The sequence below is a fragment of the Triturus cristatus genome, chromosome 6, assembly GCF_964204655.1.
Source record: "Triturus cristatus chromosome 6, aTriCri1.1, whole genome shotgun sequence".
NCBI lineage: Eukaryota > Metazoa > Chordata > Amphibia > Caudata > Salamandridae > Triturus > Triturus cristatus.
In genome coordinates this window covers 1,742,858,808-1,742,873,569 of record NC_140589.1, presented here as the reverse complement: position 1 = coordinate 1,742,873,569, position 14,762 = coordinate 1,742,858,808, and the positions used below count along the sequence as shown (strand labels likewise).

The 14,762-nt window shown below is 46.5% G+C and overlaps 1 protein-coding gene across 1 annotated transcript in view; it reads left to right on the top strand.

Moving 5' to 3' along the window:
* Positions 1-14,762, top strand: part of ALK (ALK receptor tyrosine kinase) — a 2,691,376-nt gene that overhangs the window by 2,442,600 nt on the left and 234,014 nt on the right. The gene's annotated exons all lie outside the window — the stretch shown is intronic.

The window sequence follows — 14,762 nt, the reverse complement described above, 5'->3', positions numbered from 1 at the left end:
GAGACTCTCATGGAGAAGAGCGTACAAATATTGAGCCATTAATCAAACACCTATTCTGGGCTTTTCTGAGCAGCGATGACAACCAGGAGATAGAGTTGGACAGGAAGCACAGAACAATAGCATCAGGGCAGCTAGAAACTGCTTCCCGGAAATTATAACAATAATCCACCCTTTTTTGCTAAGAGAAAAAATCATGGCGGCAGCCATAGACCAAAGAGACTTTAGGTTTGAGGGAACCACAGTTACACTTTATCAAGGCCTCTCACACTTGATGCTGCAGAAGCGAACAACGATCTGTCTTGTTATCAACTTCTTAAAAGCAAATAATATGCCCTATAGGTAGGGCCACATATACTGCCTGATCTATGAATAGAACAGCCAGCAACATCAAGTGAAGTTACTGAAGGAAGCTAAAAAGATCTTGCGAATTGACACCAGTCCCCTGGAAGAAGATTTATGCTCAACACCACTCAGATCACAGATGACCAGAATGAGCAACAAAAAGAGAGGTGACCAAAGAAAAAGAGCTAGAGAAATCAGCCATCTAGTATTAAGATTACCTGTCCTTTTCCTATAGGAACAGCCAAGAGGTGATAACGGATCACCAGCCAGATCCAGTTACTCAATGGAGGATGTGTCCTATGTTGAATGGGGCCCCAAAGCAATGTCAGAATGCCACCTGGAGGTGTGACGCGGGTGCTGAAGAATTGTGGGGACCTCATCTTGAGGACCACAGAACTGTTTAACAAGAGGGATGTATACCCCATAGTTCATATGGAAGACATGGAATTGGGGCTGCAAGTGGGAGGGGGAATCAGGGTATTTGGGAAAGAGAGGAAGACAAAACTTTCACTCTACGCTTGGGGTCGCTACTACAGGGAGGGCAGATTGATCTTTAGTAGCAGAAATCCAGGCGGACCACCATGGTTAGGGAATTACGTATTTTTTGTTGTTTAATTGTAGTGAGCTCTACAACCCATCTAAATGCCTCATTGCCCTGCACACACTCAAAAAATTACAGGTCAACACCTGTCTTTTACAAGAGACACACTTTCGACCAGATACTTCCAGACTGTGCTCTAAAACATACCTCCTGCTATACTTATCATCTGTTAAATGAAAACAACAGGAATGGCTACCCTAGTGGCCCCACATATAGGATTTTCAGTCTCTACCTCATTTGTGGATGGTAAGGAAAAATCACTACCACTGAATGGCAAGATCGGGGGGACGGACGTCAAATTACCTCAACATGTGCTCCCAATATAGGTGAAAAAAAATATTGTGGACTACCACTTAACAGCTCCCCACACTGCCTAAAAACTCTCTTTGAGCGGGTGAGAGACTGGAATCTGGTAGTGGATGGCACACTCGACCAGACATCACAGGTTGGAGGATGCTCGGTATTACTGTCAGGATCAGGGGCGCTGGGTCTAACTGAGATAGGATTGGTCGACTCCTGGAGGTTGGGTAACGTGAAGAGTGTAGATTACCCACGCTATTCTACTGTGCATAAATTGTATGCACGGTTGGACTTGATTATGATGGACCAAACCACTAATGGCCTGGTCACGCAGGTGAAACTTGGGGTTATCTCATGGTCAGACCATGCCCCAGTGTTGTGCACCTTGTCCTGGCTACAGCAAAAAAAGGACAGGAAATTTCAGCTGGCACCTTAATGACATGTTGCTCCGAGACCTGGCTGTGTGGGTAGCGGTAATGGCGGAGTTGAAGGATAATGATGCCATATTATGTGGTCTAGAAGAGGTATAGAACACCCTGGAAGCATTGCAATGCAGTTTCATTTGGCAACACAATAAAGTCATTTGCCAAAACAAATAAGGTAACGTGGTCCATATCAAACAAAAAGATTTTGTGTCTTCCTAAACCAGGTAAAGCTGTTGAGGAATGTGGTTCCTGCAGGTCATTTTCGCTTCTGAACATCGACATAAAGATAGATCTTGGCAACATGGTTTAGTGAAGGGCTGCCCCAGCTTGTCTACACAAATCAACCCTGGTTCGTGGGGGGACATCGGGTTAGTAACACTAAAAACAAATCCATATTGTGAATGTAGTGCTGTGGCTCAGGGGAGAGACAATGCTGCTCTCCTTGACACTGAAAAGGCCTTCAGCAGAGTGAATTGGGTTTTTGGGGAAGGTGAACATGAAGAAGCGATACTCTTTAGTCTTCAACGGAGGGCGACATTTTTTTCAAAGCAAGAAGCTGATATGAAGAGGAACTAGATTGTGTGTCGGTTAAGAAGGTGACATTTCTTCATCATTTATGATTGCCTTTAGATTAGCTAGTTTCTTACGGTTGTAATGTTTATTTATTAGGTCTTTAGATTCAAGTTTAGTGGGTTCTGCATATTGGTGTATTTCAACGCTAGTTTTCCAGAATCATTTCTATGGCTTCCCTGTACAAAATGACATTGAAAAATACCAAGCAAGCGTTTACTGGGTGCACACCTTTAGTTGCAAGAAGAATCCAGGTGGCTAAAAATCTATTTTTATGTTAAGTTTGCATCCTTTCAAAGTGCCTCCCCTGTCCATATGTTTAAGTGAGGGTCAGGCAAAGTCCCGTCTGACACCTATTGAGAATCATTAGTAATTTTACCAGTTAGTGCATTTACCCACCAAATAATGTCCACACACTGGATTGGATGTACACATTTTTATTAGTTCACTAAACATATAAACATGGTTACATGTGAGTCCATAGATCTCTCCTACTTTGATGGGAACTTTACTTTTGCCGTGCACATTATCAAATTCTGGTGCTACCCTCACCCATGCCCTGCCAACCCGACACAATGTAGTCAGTTACTATAAAGTGCATTGACATTTAGGCGCTTTGAGTAAAGGATGGTTGCATCCTGGTGCAATCTTTGATTTATGTATTTCCTTGGCAGCACAGATTTGTCATTATAGGATCCTTCTGACAGTGGGTCTGCTGGTACCAATCTCTAATTTTTACTCTTTTGTTCCTGTGAGGGCTTATAATTTTAGGAGGAAGTTAGCCAAATAAATTATATTTGTTTTCCTGTGATATACAGGCATGTCAAGGGGAAATATTATTGTTATCTCTATTAATTTGTTACTCGTCCCAGATGTAGCTGTCCATAGTACCCTGGGTGAGGCTGACTACAGTAAAGTATCCTCTCCCCTTCCTTATATTGTGGTGGTGAAAACATATTCCTACAGCCCGGTTAAGGGTTTATTGACATCCAACTTCTTAAGTCCTGCAAGGGTTTCAGGCACCAACCCTGCACAACACACCCACAGATAAATGAAATTGTTTTCCCTAAAAGTCCTTACCTCCTGAGATAGAGTTTCCGTGTCACTATTTCTGCGACTTTGGAGCTTCCAGGGACTTTTCTTACTTCCTCAGTTCTATGAAGACTTGTGAAGTTGGGTTTGACTGTGCTGGCATTGCAACTAGTCTTTCCCTATTCATCTCCTCTGGGAAGAAACAATCAGGAAGGATCTCTGAGGAATAATCAATAGGCATCAGAGGGCTGGCAGTCCTCTGAGTCTCTTACCTTGCCTTCTCGCCAATTTGAGCAGCAGCGGCTAACTCAGATCTGGGGAGGTGGGGGGGGGGGCGGAGAACAGGGGGGGAGCTGAGAGAGGGGGTAAAGAATAAAATAACTTACCTCCTCGCCGCGGTTCGCTGGTCTCCATCATTGTCTCTGGAACAGAGCACCCAGGAAGCACCCAGGCTCACCTGAGCCAGTCACAGTGCTGCAATGCAGCGTTTTGATTGGTAAGCACCCAGGCTCCCCCGAGCTAATTACAGCGCTGCAATGCAGCGTTTTTATTGGTATGAGCGCTGTAGCTCGGCGTTCAGCCAGGGAATGGGGGCCTGGGCATGTTCTCCACCCAGGCTGTAATGCAGCCTGGGTGGAGAACATGCAAAGTGCGCATGAATGTTTGGCTGGCCTCAGAGGGCCTGCCAAACATGCATGCAAACTTTAGGGCGTGCAACCCACTCTTCACCTCCCCAGCTCTGTCAGCAGAGCAGCCCTGTCCCTTCGCGCCTCACCCGCAAAGCTCCTGCAACAAGGAACAAATAAAATGATAATAACTTAGAGTTATTATCATTTTATTTGTCCTTAGTGACACTGCTTAAAAGAAGTTGGGCGACGTTCCTTCGCCTTAGCGGAGGAGCCACCACTGCTGCTGAGGCATGCAATTGTCTGATGACAGTAGAAGCAAATCCTATCAAAATTCATGTGATAGATTGAAATGCAATTCACTATTAGGTAAGACAAGACTACTTCACACATTTGGCTTCAACTAACCAATAACTAACCATCCATCAGTTACCAGTGACAACTCGTAAAACATTTTTTTTCAAAATGTGTATTATTAATGGTGTGCAGAGTAATTAATCAACATTCAAATTCACATGTGTATACTGACATGAAACTAATGGAGTTGAAATGATTTTGCTATGACCTATTAAAGTGTGTTTTTATGCCTTATACTAACTAGGCCTCAGTTAGGCCTCAACACAATCTTGTCCAAAATGGAAGCTATATCATGTTCATGCTTTGTTTAAGATTTTGCTGAGCAGCCGGGCATGCTGGCTTAGTGGACTAATGCGCCCCCTGCAGGGTCCTGTGTTTGTTCTCATGGTCGCAGGTTCAGATCCCAGTGGGTCCACTTAGCCTTTCATCCTTCTGAGGTTGATAAAATTAGTACCATTGAGTTGGGTAGCAACAAACATCTGTTATTCAGAGCCATGATACCCTTCTGAATGAACATGCACTTTACAGATACACATGTTATGTCATTGTGAAGCAAGATGTGGATTTGTTTTTTTCTGAATGACACTGTTCTCAAAGCAAGCCTCCAGCCCACCCGAACATTTTTCCAAGAATCTTCCACATGCGATAAAGCATTCGTTCACAATAGTTCACTGCTGTTTATGTAACTAGTTTGTTCTGACCCCTCATGATGACCATAGGTCAGAGAGAGGCTCTGAATACCTATTCATGTAATAGGTCATTGTTAAGTTGGTAGGGTCATATGACGTTTGTAAACTCTGTAATTTGTTGAAAATGTATTTCTTTGCTCACACCTCAAAGACTTTGCAATCCTAATGCTTGTCTATGAAGAAATTGGCTATATAATCCCTTGAATTTGGGCCTGAACCTGAGACCTTTCCTGTGCTACCAGGTATGCTGCCCAATTTCTTATTGATTTTGCTGCACATTTGAGACTAAGCCTATTATTGATTTTGCCTATCAGTCTGCATTGTTTTATTACTGAGAGCCTTCCTGGCAATGGTTTAATGCATTTAAATGAGGCTTGCAGCATCTGCACTTTACAATATCTGTATTGTAAACCATTGTGTAATCAACCTTCATGAATTTCCTAAATTCCACTCTAGAACTCACTTTTTGATCAGTCTTTTCTTTATTAGATTGTATTTATTAAATACTGTTCTGTACCTTGTCTCTGGAACACATTGCCTCATGAAACTGAGATAAACACCATCCTGAGCCACCCAACACCTTGGCGCACCACTGAGCTGTACATTTTGGAGTTACAGCATGCCCGCAGAAGAGTACAGTTGTAATACTTTATTTGTTTCAATTAATTACAGTGTCATGGCATGATGACAATGTGTAGGAACAGATAAAACAACATCTGTCGCCCATTAAAAACGCTAAAATACAATGCCGAGTTATTTGTCAATTTAGTCAAGCACTGAAAAGACAACAAAGAAAGAAAAGGTGTGAATATTCGGCCCGAACCCAGTCTTTCAAGCCAGACCTGTGCTTAAAAGCGTTCCAAGGGCCAGCAGAAGGCACAGACTCACTAAAGTGCAGAGAGCTGGCTGAAGAGAAAACTAAGTCTGTGCTTGTAAGTTTCAGAAGCTGGCGGGGAGCACCAGAGTGCCGAAATGCTAGTTTGTCGAGAGTAACAGGCAAGGACAAGAATGAGAGGAGCCTGTCGGGCGGGGCCTGTGCTCATGACAGTTTCGGACCCCCGAGAGGGCTGTCACAGTCGAATAAGCGAAGTGCCAATGGTGGGAGCACCAAATGTGCTCTTAGGTCTTTCCAACGAGCCACTTGGTGCACGGGGCTCAGGTCCGGACTGGCCATAGCGGGCATCGGGTGTTTCCCCGGGGGGGGGCTGGTTTTGCAGCAGTGGGGGACAGTTTTGCAGTGATGTTACAATATCGGCCCCCAGTAGCAAAAGCAGCAAGCAAGCGTTTCTAGCCTCCTGGGGCCAGGCAGTGCATCCCCAGGAGCTGGTGCGAGAAAATTGTCAGGGCTTCTTTGGGTTTCCAGTCCTGCCCTGACGGGGCCACTAAAGTGCAGAGCGCTGCTTGTAAATAAACATTTTCCCTAGGTCATGTTCAAATCAGAGACCTAAGTTCATATTGCTGAGTTCTAAGTCCATCAGGTTTGCACCTTGGGCTGGAATGCAAAATACTGTGCTCGAGGCAGTTTCGGGGTTCAGTAATAAGGGCTAGTCTGTGCATTTAGGTCTAACAGCAAGCAGCATGGCAAAATTGAAAGTGCAAAGTGGCAGAGGCCTGATGCCTGCATTTAGGTCTTACAGGCGAGCAGCACAGGGCCCGGGGCCACTAAAGTGCAGAGTGCTAATTCTATACGTTTGTCCCGATTCACATTTGATTGCAGAATGACAACTTGGGTTGGTGTTTCTATGGTCTAGGACTCTAGGTCCTAGGACTTTCGGGTTCGCGCCATAGGTTAACATGCGATGTGCTGTTTATCCCTTGAAAGTGAATGTTCCTTTCTACACCTGAGTGTGAATGTTTCTTGACTGTGCCTTAAAAATTTATGAGTGACTGATCGTTCTAGAAGCCGTACAGTGGACTTTCCCAACGGTGCACTCAGGCACGATTCATCTGTCATTCACCAGTCCTCCCTGCAGCCAGTCAGCATCATGGGAGGCCTTTGAAGCATGTGCACTTATTTAGAGCGAGGCCACCCAGAGCATTAGGTGTCTGGGGTGCCCCACTCACCAGTAGTGTGTCATTACCACAAGAGGTTGGCTTACCTAGCTCGGGCATGGCTTCAGCAGACACAGGGGAAAATTTACAAACGAGCCACAGAGCTGCTGTAATTCATATAAACAAAGTACAGACATCCAACAGGGTCTAGATACATTACATGCTGCAGTGCCATTTTTATTATGTTAAGTAGTGTGTCAGTTCATGCTGTGTTGCAGCATGTAAATTTGTATGGGTATGACGTGAGTAGCACACACCTAGGTGAAAAGCATTGAAGTGGTGCACACAATAGGAGTTTTATATTGCTTAGTGCGGATGAAGGGGGAGAGGAGATGAACACACTGCAGAAGTGCTAATATGGCCCTAGGGGCAGGGTTTAAATTGAAGAGGGAAGGCACTGGGAAGAAGCTTTCAGGGTGTTCCTGACAGTGAGGGTAGTCACATAAATGTATGTGTGAATGGGGGATGTGAGTTGAGAATAGAAATTCTACTGCAGTTTTGTGGCATCCGAGGGCCTACTCTAAGACGGAGTGTTGCTTTTTTTGGGGGGGGGGGGGGCAGATTTTATATAGCATGAACTCGACCCGTAGGTATTGGAGCACTTTACATGAGCACCAGTTACTTTACATGAGGACACATACATTTTTTTGATTGACACGGGGAGATTTGTGATTTGCACAGAATCACGTGATGTGGAGTCGACCTGAGGCTCGAACCTTGGTTTCCCAGCTCCAAAGTTGGTAGTCTAGCTGTCAGACCACATCCTCTCCCCTAAGATGTGCTTGAAGAGATTGGGTTCAGCTTCTTGTGAAAGTCTGGTGGATCTGAACTATGAAAACATTGCAGATATTAGGCACATAGCAGGGAAGACGGAATAAAGTTGATCCCAACCCACCTGGTGTCTTCTCTTCAGAAAGGCTTCGTTTCCCATCTTCTCCTTTATGCTTTTCCTGATTTTTAGGAAATGTAGCTGACTGTTTGCTAAAACATAACATACTTGCTTGTTAGACCTGGCATCCTTGGTGTGGTTTCCCCTGTCTTTTTGCCTCTACCTCCTGTACATTTTTACTGTGTGCTGGACTTCGGTGTTGCTGGTTTTTGTACTCTGGACATTTTACTGCAGCTGATCAGTGCTAAAGTGCAAGTGCTACCTGTGAAAATTGCAATTATGATTGGTTGTCCATGATTGGCTTATTTCATTAACTGGTAAGTCCCTAGTAAAGAGCACTATGTGTGCTCATGGCCTGTAAATCAAATGCTACTAGAGGGCCTGCAGCACTGATTGTCCCACCCACGTGAGTAGCCTTGTAACCTTGTCTCAGAGCAGCTACTGCAGTGACAGCCACTGCAGTTTTAAACTGCCATGTCGACCTGGCAAGTGCACCCAGTTGCCGGGCCTAAACCTTCCCTTTTACTAATTGTAAGATACCCCTAAGATAGGACCAGGGTAGCCCCATGGGCAGGGCGCAGTGTATGTGAAAGGCAGGACATGTACTGGTGTGTTTTACATGCCCTGATAGTGAAATACTGGCAGTTTTATGTTTCACTATTGCAAGGACTATCTCTCTCATGGGATATCATTAGAGCTGCCTTGTAACAAGTGTAACTTTCAATTGGGAAGAGATAGAGATTTGGAGTTTGGGCTCCTCGAACTCAGAATTTAAAAATACATCTTTTAGTGAAGTTGTTTTTTGAATTGTGTGTTTGAAAATGCCACTTTTAGAAAGTTGGCATTTTTATGCTTTGCCATTCGTTGATTCTCCCTGCCTGTGGAATTAACGTCTGGTTTAGACTGACAGGGGCTGTTTGTGCATTCACTCTAGACAGTCACACAAAGGGAGCTGAGGTGTGTCCTGCATATCCTGATGGCCAATCACTAGGCTGATGGGCCTTCCTGAGCTAGAGTGGTGAGAGGAGTTGTCACTGACACCTGATTAGGGCTGTGCCTATCCTCTTAAAATGCTTTCTCCTCCCCCCGTTAGTGCGCTGGGGGTCAAGTCGGAGCAAGGGAGGATCTTGTAGACAACAAAGACTTTCTTTTGAAGTATGCCTACTTCAAAGGCCAAAAGGGGTTTAAGTATTGGACCTGTAACCCCACACTTTTAGAACACTTCTGGACTGAGGAACCTGCCAAGAAGAAGAGCTGTCAGGAGGAGTACTGCCCCTTTGCTGTGTGTTGCTCTTCTGGGTTGGCCTGCAGTTGATGCTTTTATCTGTGGGCAGTGAAAGAACTGGACTTTTCTTTCTGAAACCGGCTGTTACATGGTTCTCCAAGGGCTTGTGTGTGCTTGCCTCCTGTTGGAAGTCTCAGGGCCATCAAAGACTTCATCTGCAGCTCCCCTGAACTCTACTGCTGGGAATTCTGACCTGCCAAGTGGTGCCAACTCCAGTTCTGGACTGTTGGAGGTGGTTTTGCTGCTTCAAGAACCGAAAATCCAGGCATCACCCTTCCAGCACTGTTTTTCCTGCAGCAAGCTTGCCGTGCAGTTGAAAAACCAACGCATCACAGCAGTGCGGCTAAAAAATAGGCGCACCGCCTGTTCATGGCCCAAAGAACTGCTGCAGCTCGAGTCCAGAGCAATGAGTCTCTGATGTTTGAGATCCCCTCTCCAACTCTGGCACAGGCCTTACTTTGTGGCTGAAGGAATCGACGCATCAGCTGTCTGCGGCTGTGGAAATCAATGTAGCACCTGTTTTGCCGCTGCCTCGACCCACTGCGCCTGTATTTTCTCTCGCATCACATCTCTGCGGCAAGTTTACACCGCATCAGCCCGCAGTAAGGAGCCACCTCTGGAAATCAAATGCTTCTCCTCGCAGTACGGAATCGACGCAACACTTCTCCTGTGTGCAGTAGAACTGATGCCTCCATTCCCCTGGAACTCAAGAATTGACGCATCGTTTGTGCTTCCGATGCTTCCCTCCTTTGCGTCAGTTATTCATCTTAGATTTCGACGCATCAAAGGTACTTTGTGCTAAAATCAACTCTATGGACAAACTTTCTTAAACCTTTAAAAAGTTGTATCTTGAGTTGTGTATGTTGGATATTTGTCTTGTTTGGTTTAGATAAAGATTGTCTATTTTTCTAAACTGGTGTAGTGTCTATTTGCACTGTTTTCACTGTGTTACCGTCAGTGTTTTGTTCAAATGCTTTACATATTTCCTCTGAGATAGGCCTTACTACTTGTGCCAAGCTACCAAGGGGGTGAGCAGGGCTTATCTTGGGTGTGTGACTCCCTTACCCTGACTAGAAGGAAGAGTCCCTACCTGGGCAGAGTGCATACCACTGCCAACTAGAGACCCTGATTTCTAACAATGGTCTACTGGCTGCTTTAAAATTGTTTACGAGGTGTGCTGAGGTGTAAGAGGTGGCTATATTGTCAACAGGGCAGCAACTCTTGAATGTAATGCCGATAGGCAGTAGGAGTATCTGGAGACTTGTGTGATCTTGTCATAATATGGAACAGCTTTGACTGAGACCTACTCCTGCATGGAGGATGAGTAGGATGGGTCTCATGGAGGCCGCTCAGTAGGGCATTGCCCCCATCAAGATGGAATGAAGACTGCTGCCGGGAGGTCTTTTCTGTAGTCCGCCTGCAGTAGGAATGGTTGCCTTTAGCAGAGCAGGGTCTTTTGTCCCATATGTGATATAAAGCAGAGGTTGGTGTTTATCTAAAGGCCAGATGTCTTCCGGCTGTTGAGGAGTTCATGATTGAAGCTGTCAAGATTCATCTTTTTTTGCAGGTACTGGCTGGAGTACAAATTTATTCTCATTGCTGTTTAGTTTCAGGTTGCCATTGACATCCTAGGTGTCAACTGTTCTTTGTACAATTGATGTTGCTGGCAAATGGGCCTTTAAGACATAAATGCATGTTATCCATGTGCTGGCAGATTCTGATGTCCTTGCCAGCCAGTAGTTCTTCTGGAAGCTTCATGTACAGGATAACGTAACTGGCGCGAGCTTGGGGGAGGCCCCAGACGACATTGACGGGCTTGTACCTGTCGACTCCGCTCATTCTCCTACATCACACCCAAGGCATGGAACGACCTCCTTCAACACATCAGAGCCCCCCTTCTTGCATCTTAAGCTCTGAAAGAAGCTGAAGACTTGGCCCTTCGTACCACACTCCTACACACCAGTCCCAGCGCCTGGATACCTTCTCGGGTGATTAGTGCACTATACAAATCAATATAACATAAGTTTAGCTGGACCAGCTAGGTTGTATTGCCCATTTTTTTTTTTTTTTTTTTTTTTTGAAAACCTTTATTGACAGTTCAAGAAGAACAAGTATGGGCCTACAACCCCCCAGGGCCGGCCGCTAAGCAATCAGAGCAAGAACGACAAGTATAAACACAGGCAGCACTTCAGGGAGCAAAATCGTACTGCTTATACTGTGGACAGCGTAAGTAGGGCACCAGGAGAAAGAGGTTTTCATTTTATGATGAAACAAGGCAGAAGGATCAGGTGACAAGCAATTTTAAAACAACGATCACGGAAATGCAGAGTAATGAACGTTAGCGATTTACAGCAATCTATTCGGTCAATGGCGCAAACACAAGAACATCAGGATGGAGAAAAACATAGTCTACAGCTGCTCCCGCAGTCCCCCGCCAGAACTCCCCAAGAACACCCCGGAAGTTGTGAACACATGGAACGGCAACAAGGCATAGCAAAAGGAGGTGTATCACGCTGATCCCAGAAAAAGAAAGACAAAAAGAATCAGAGAAGAAAAAGGAGGCCATGGAAAAAAGATGAAGGAATACAGAGTCCCCTCCCCCAACCCCCCACCCTGCACCTCTGCAGATGAGTACGGCCCCCCCCCCCAGCAGTGTGCCTGTCGCCCTGGAACCAGACCCGAAATGTAGGAGAATAGGGAAAATGAAGTAGGAAAGGACCCCCACCAGACGGGGGGGTTGAGAAAGCATTTATAAACTGGAGGAGGGCCTTCATAACAGACCCCCGGCTTCTCCCTCCCGCACGGTAAGGTTCCCCTAAAGTGAACAAGGAACAGCACAAAAACAATCTTCTCAAACCACGATGGGGAGCATTATGCACCTATTGTGCCAGTAGCCATGTCAGGAGAGCACACCACCCCAAGCCCGCCCGTCCACTAGGCGACCACCCCCGAGGGGCCAGCCTCATCCCTGACCACTCTGTGGAATTCTGCCCATGCCAACCCCTCGACCCAGCACCATACCCAATGTTCCTAGGCAGAGGAATGTCCAACAACGACAGAGAAGCGACGCACACAGGTGGGGTGGAAGTCTCTGAGCATCAACACAGTCCGCCGCGTGAGGAAACAGGCTTCCCAGTGCTGCCCTAGGGTCTGCACTGCACGCAAGGCTCAGGAAGGCAGAAGCAGCCAAAACAGACATTAGTTGCTGGAGTTGTCTCTGGGTCGCAGGAGGGCGTGCACGGGATGAGGCCACCACATCCCACTCAGGTCCAACGCCTCCGGGACAGATCAGGCCCTCAGAAGGTCGAACACACTGTAGCATACTGGCCGGGGCGTCCAGTCGTGTACTAACCTCAGGGGGGGCCGCCACAGCGTCCTCCTGCGCGCAGTGTGGGTAGACTCTGTGTTCGTGCGGACAGGCGGGCCGCCACTGCCCCAACTCCGACGCCACACCATCGAGCTTACTCCCCAAGATCACGAAACCATGAACCAAGGAGGAGTGAAGAGTACCAAGAGCCTCGAGGAGGTCGCCGTACCCCAGCTCAGCTCTCTGTGATCTCGCCGCCACACTCCCAAGAATCGTACGCTCACAGGCCCGCTGCGGCCCAGCGGACAGGATGGTAGGCTTCATCGACCCAAGATGGCCGCCAAGTATGCCCGACCCTCACCGGGGCCGGGACCCCGGGACAAGCGTCGCGATGTCCACGTCGCGGGTGACCGGGTTCCGGGGGCAGGCAAAAAACTATCCGTGGTCACGGGCAACAGTCGTCCCCACCACGGACCAGCTCCCGTAGAAATCCGGGGGCGGCCCGCAATGATCGGGGCAGGATACGGACGGCGGCCGGGCAGCTCACCAGCAAGGCAGGGGCAGTCACCGGAGGATCTAAGATTTGCACCCCAGGTCATGCACTCGGTCAGCTACACTGGGCAGTAGAAGTGACCACGCCGAAATGTAGGCCGAGTTTAACACCGCTTCGGTGGGCCGACTCCACCCAGTCACCACCGGCCGCTGTTGTCGCACTGCCACCCGGCCACGGCGTCCACTCGATGTCCCGGCTCCAGGGCCGCACAGGCCGCAAAGTTCAGATGCAGTTTTCTCCGGCGATAGCACGGCTAGAAACCTCGGAGTCACACAGTCGGGAGCCCCTCTCCTTCAGAAACACGACCACGTAGCACAAGTTGAGGATCTCAGGCAGGATATCCGTGCGGGGTGCGGAGGTTCACGGAGCCGGGAGTCTACGCTGCCGTCCCGGTCGCCATCTTGGCTCCTCCCCCTGTATTGCCCATTTATGATTTGTACATGGCATGATGATGTTGTACAAGATGTGATGGTATCAAGTAGGGCTTGACAGTTAACAGTGCCAAGAGCTGCAGAGAGTTCGAATAGGATGAGGAAGCAGGTGACAAGTTAATCATAGACCTATTGGGCGTCATTGATCCCTTGAATGGTTTCTGTCTTCATACAGTTCTGTGATCTGAACCCATACTATTATTTTTAAAGTAGGGCACCACCATTACTCTTATCCTGCAGTTGGTTGGTGTCAGCTTCTCAGGGACCGTCTCAGCTTATAGAAAATGGATCACTGGACGATAATTTTACTTCTTCTAAGGAGCAAGGATCTTTCCTGTCCTCAAGGGCATCCGGGAAGGAATACTGATGTGTACTCTGGCTATTGCATACTAAGACCACACTTGGTTTAATAGTATCGGAACTGCCTACTTTTCATTTTACTTTTTACCTTCATCTTCATTTGTAATTTGTTCTCACCAGCAATGGAAACATTTCCTAAAATTACAAAACAACAAATAAGGAGTTACTACAAATACTGTTTGTTCGTAATTTTAAGTACTGTAAAAGAAGTATTCTAGTGCCAAACTGAAAAATATGAAACTAGCTTATTCTCAGTAAGAACTGTTGTGGATGGCACAGTTCAAAACAAATTGTACAGTCAGTGCACATTCCAAACATATGTAAACAGCCAATAGAAGGCTAAAGAAAATTCTATTTGGGCATGAAATTTTCCCTAATAATCGAACCTGTAGCACCGCCAAGAAGAATCACTTTTATGGAGGGTTTTCAGTTTAATGTTGTGAGTGAAATGTTTGTTAGGCGTTGATGATTCAAGCACAGAGCTCTTACTTATGTGACATTTTCGACTGATTGAAAATAAAGTTTAACGTTGCTGGAACTTTTGCAGAATAGACCGAGTATTCGTGCAGATCGCTTCTAATGGTGGCCACACTGTGCTGACATCTGCCACAGGCTGTAGATAAGTGATTTGCAATCAGCAGATTCCAGTGACCATTCCTGTTGTCAATACTCCCAGGGCAATGATATGCCCTTAGGTTCACCTCATTCCCATCTACTTGTTCCTTTGAGCCGCTGCACTTCGTCATCTGATTAATCAATGTATCTTCTGTAACAATAGTCCTCATTTAGAAATAAGGATTCAGCATACTGTATTTTAAGCTTTCACTTACTGCAGACAAATGTGTAGAAGGGCTGGCTTTTAAAAAAAAATCTAATGTGGCACTATCATATTGCCCTTCTTTAGAGTTTTTTAAGGTCTTCTATGCATTCTTCTGGACTTATG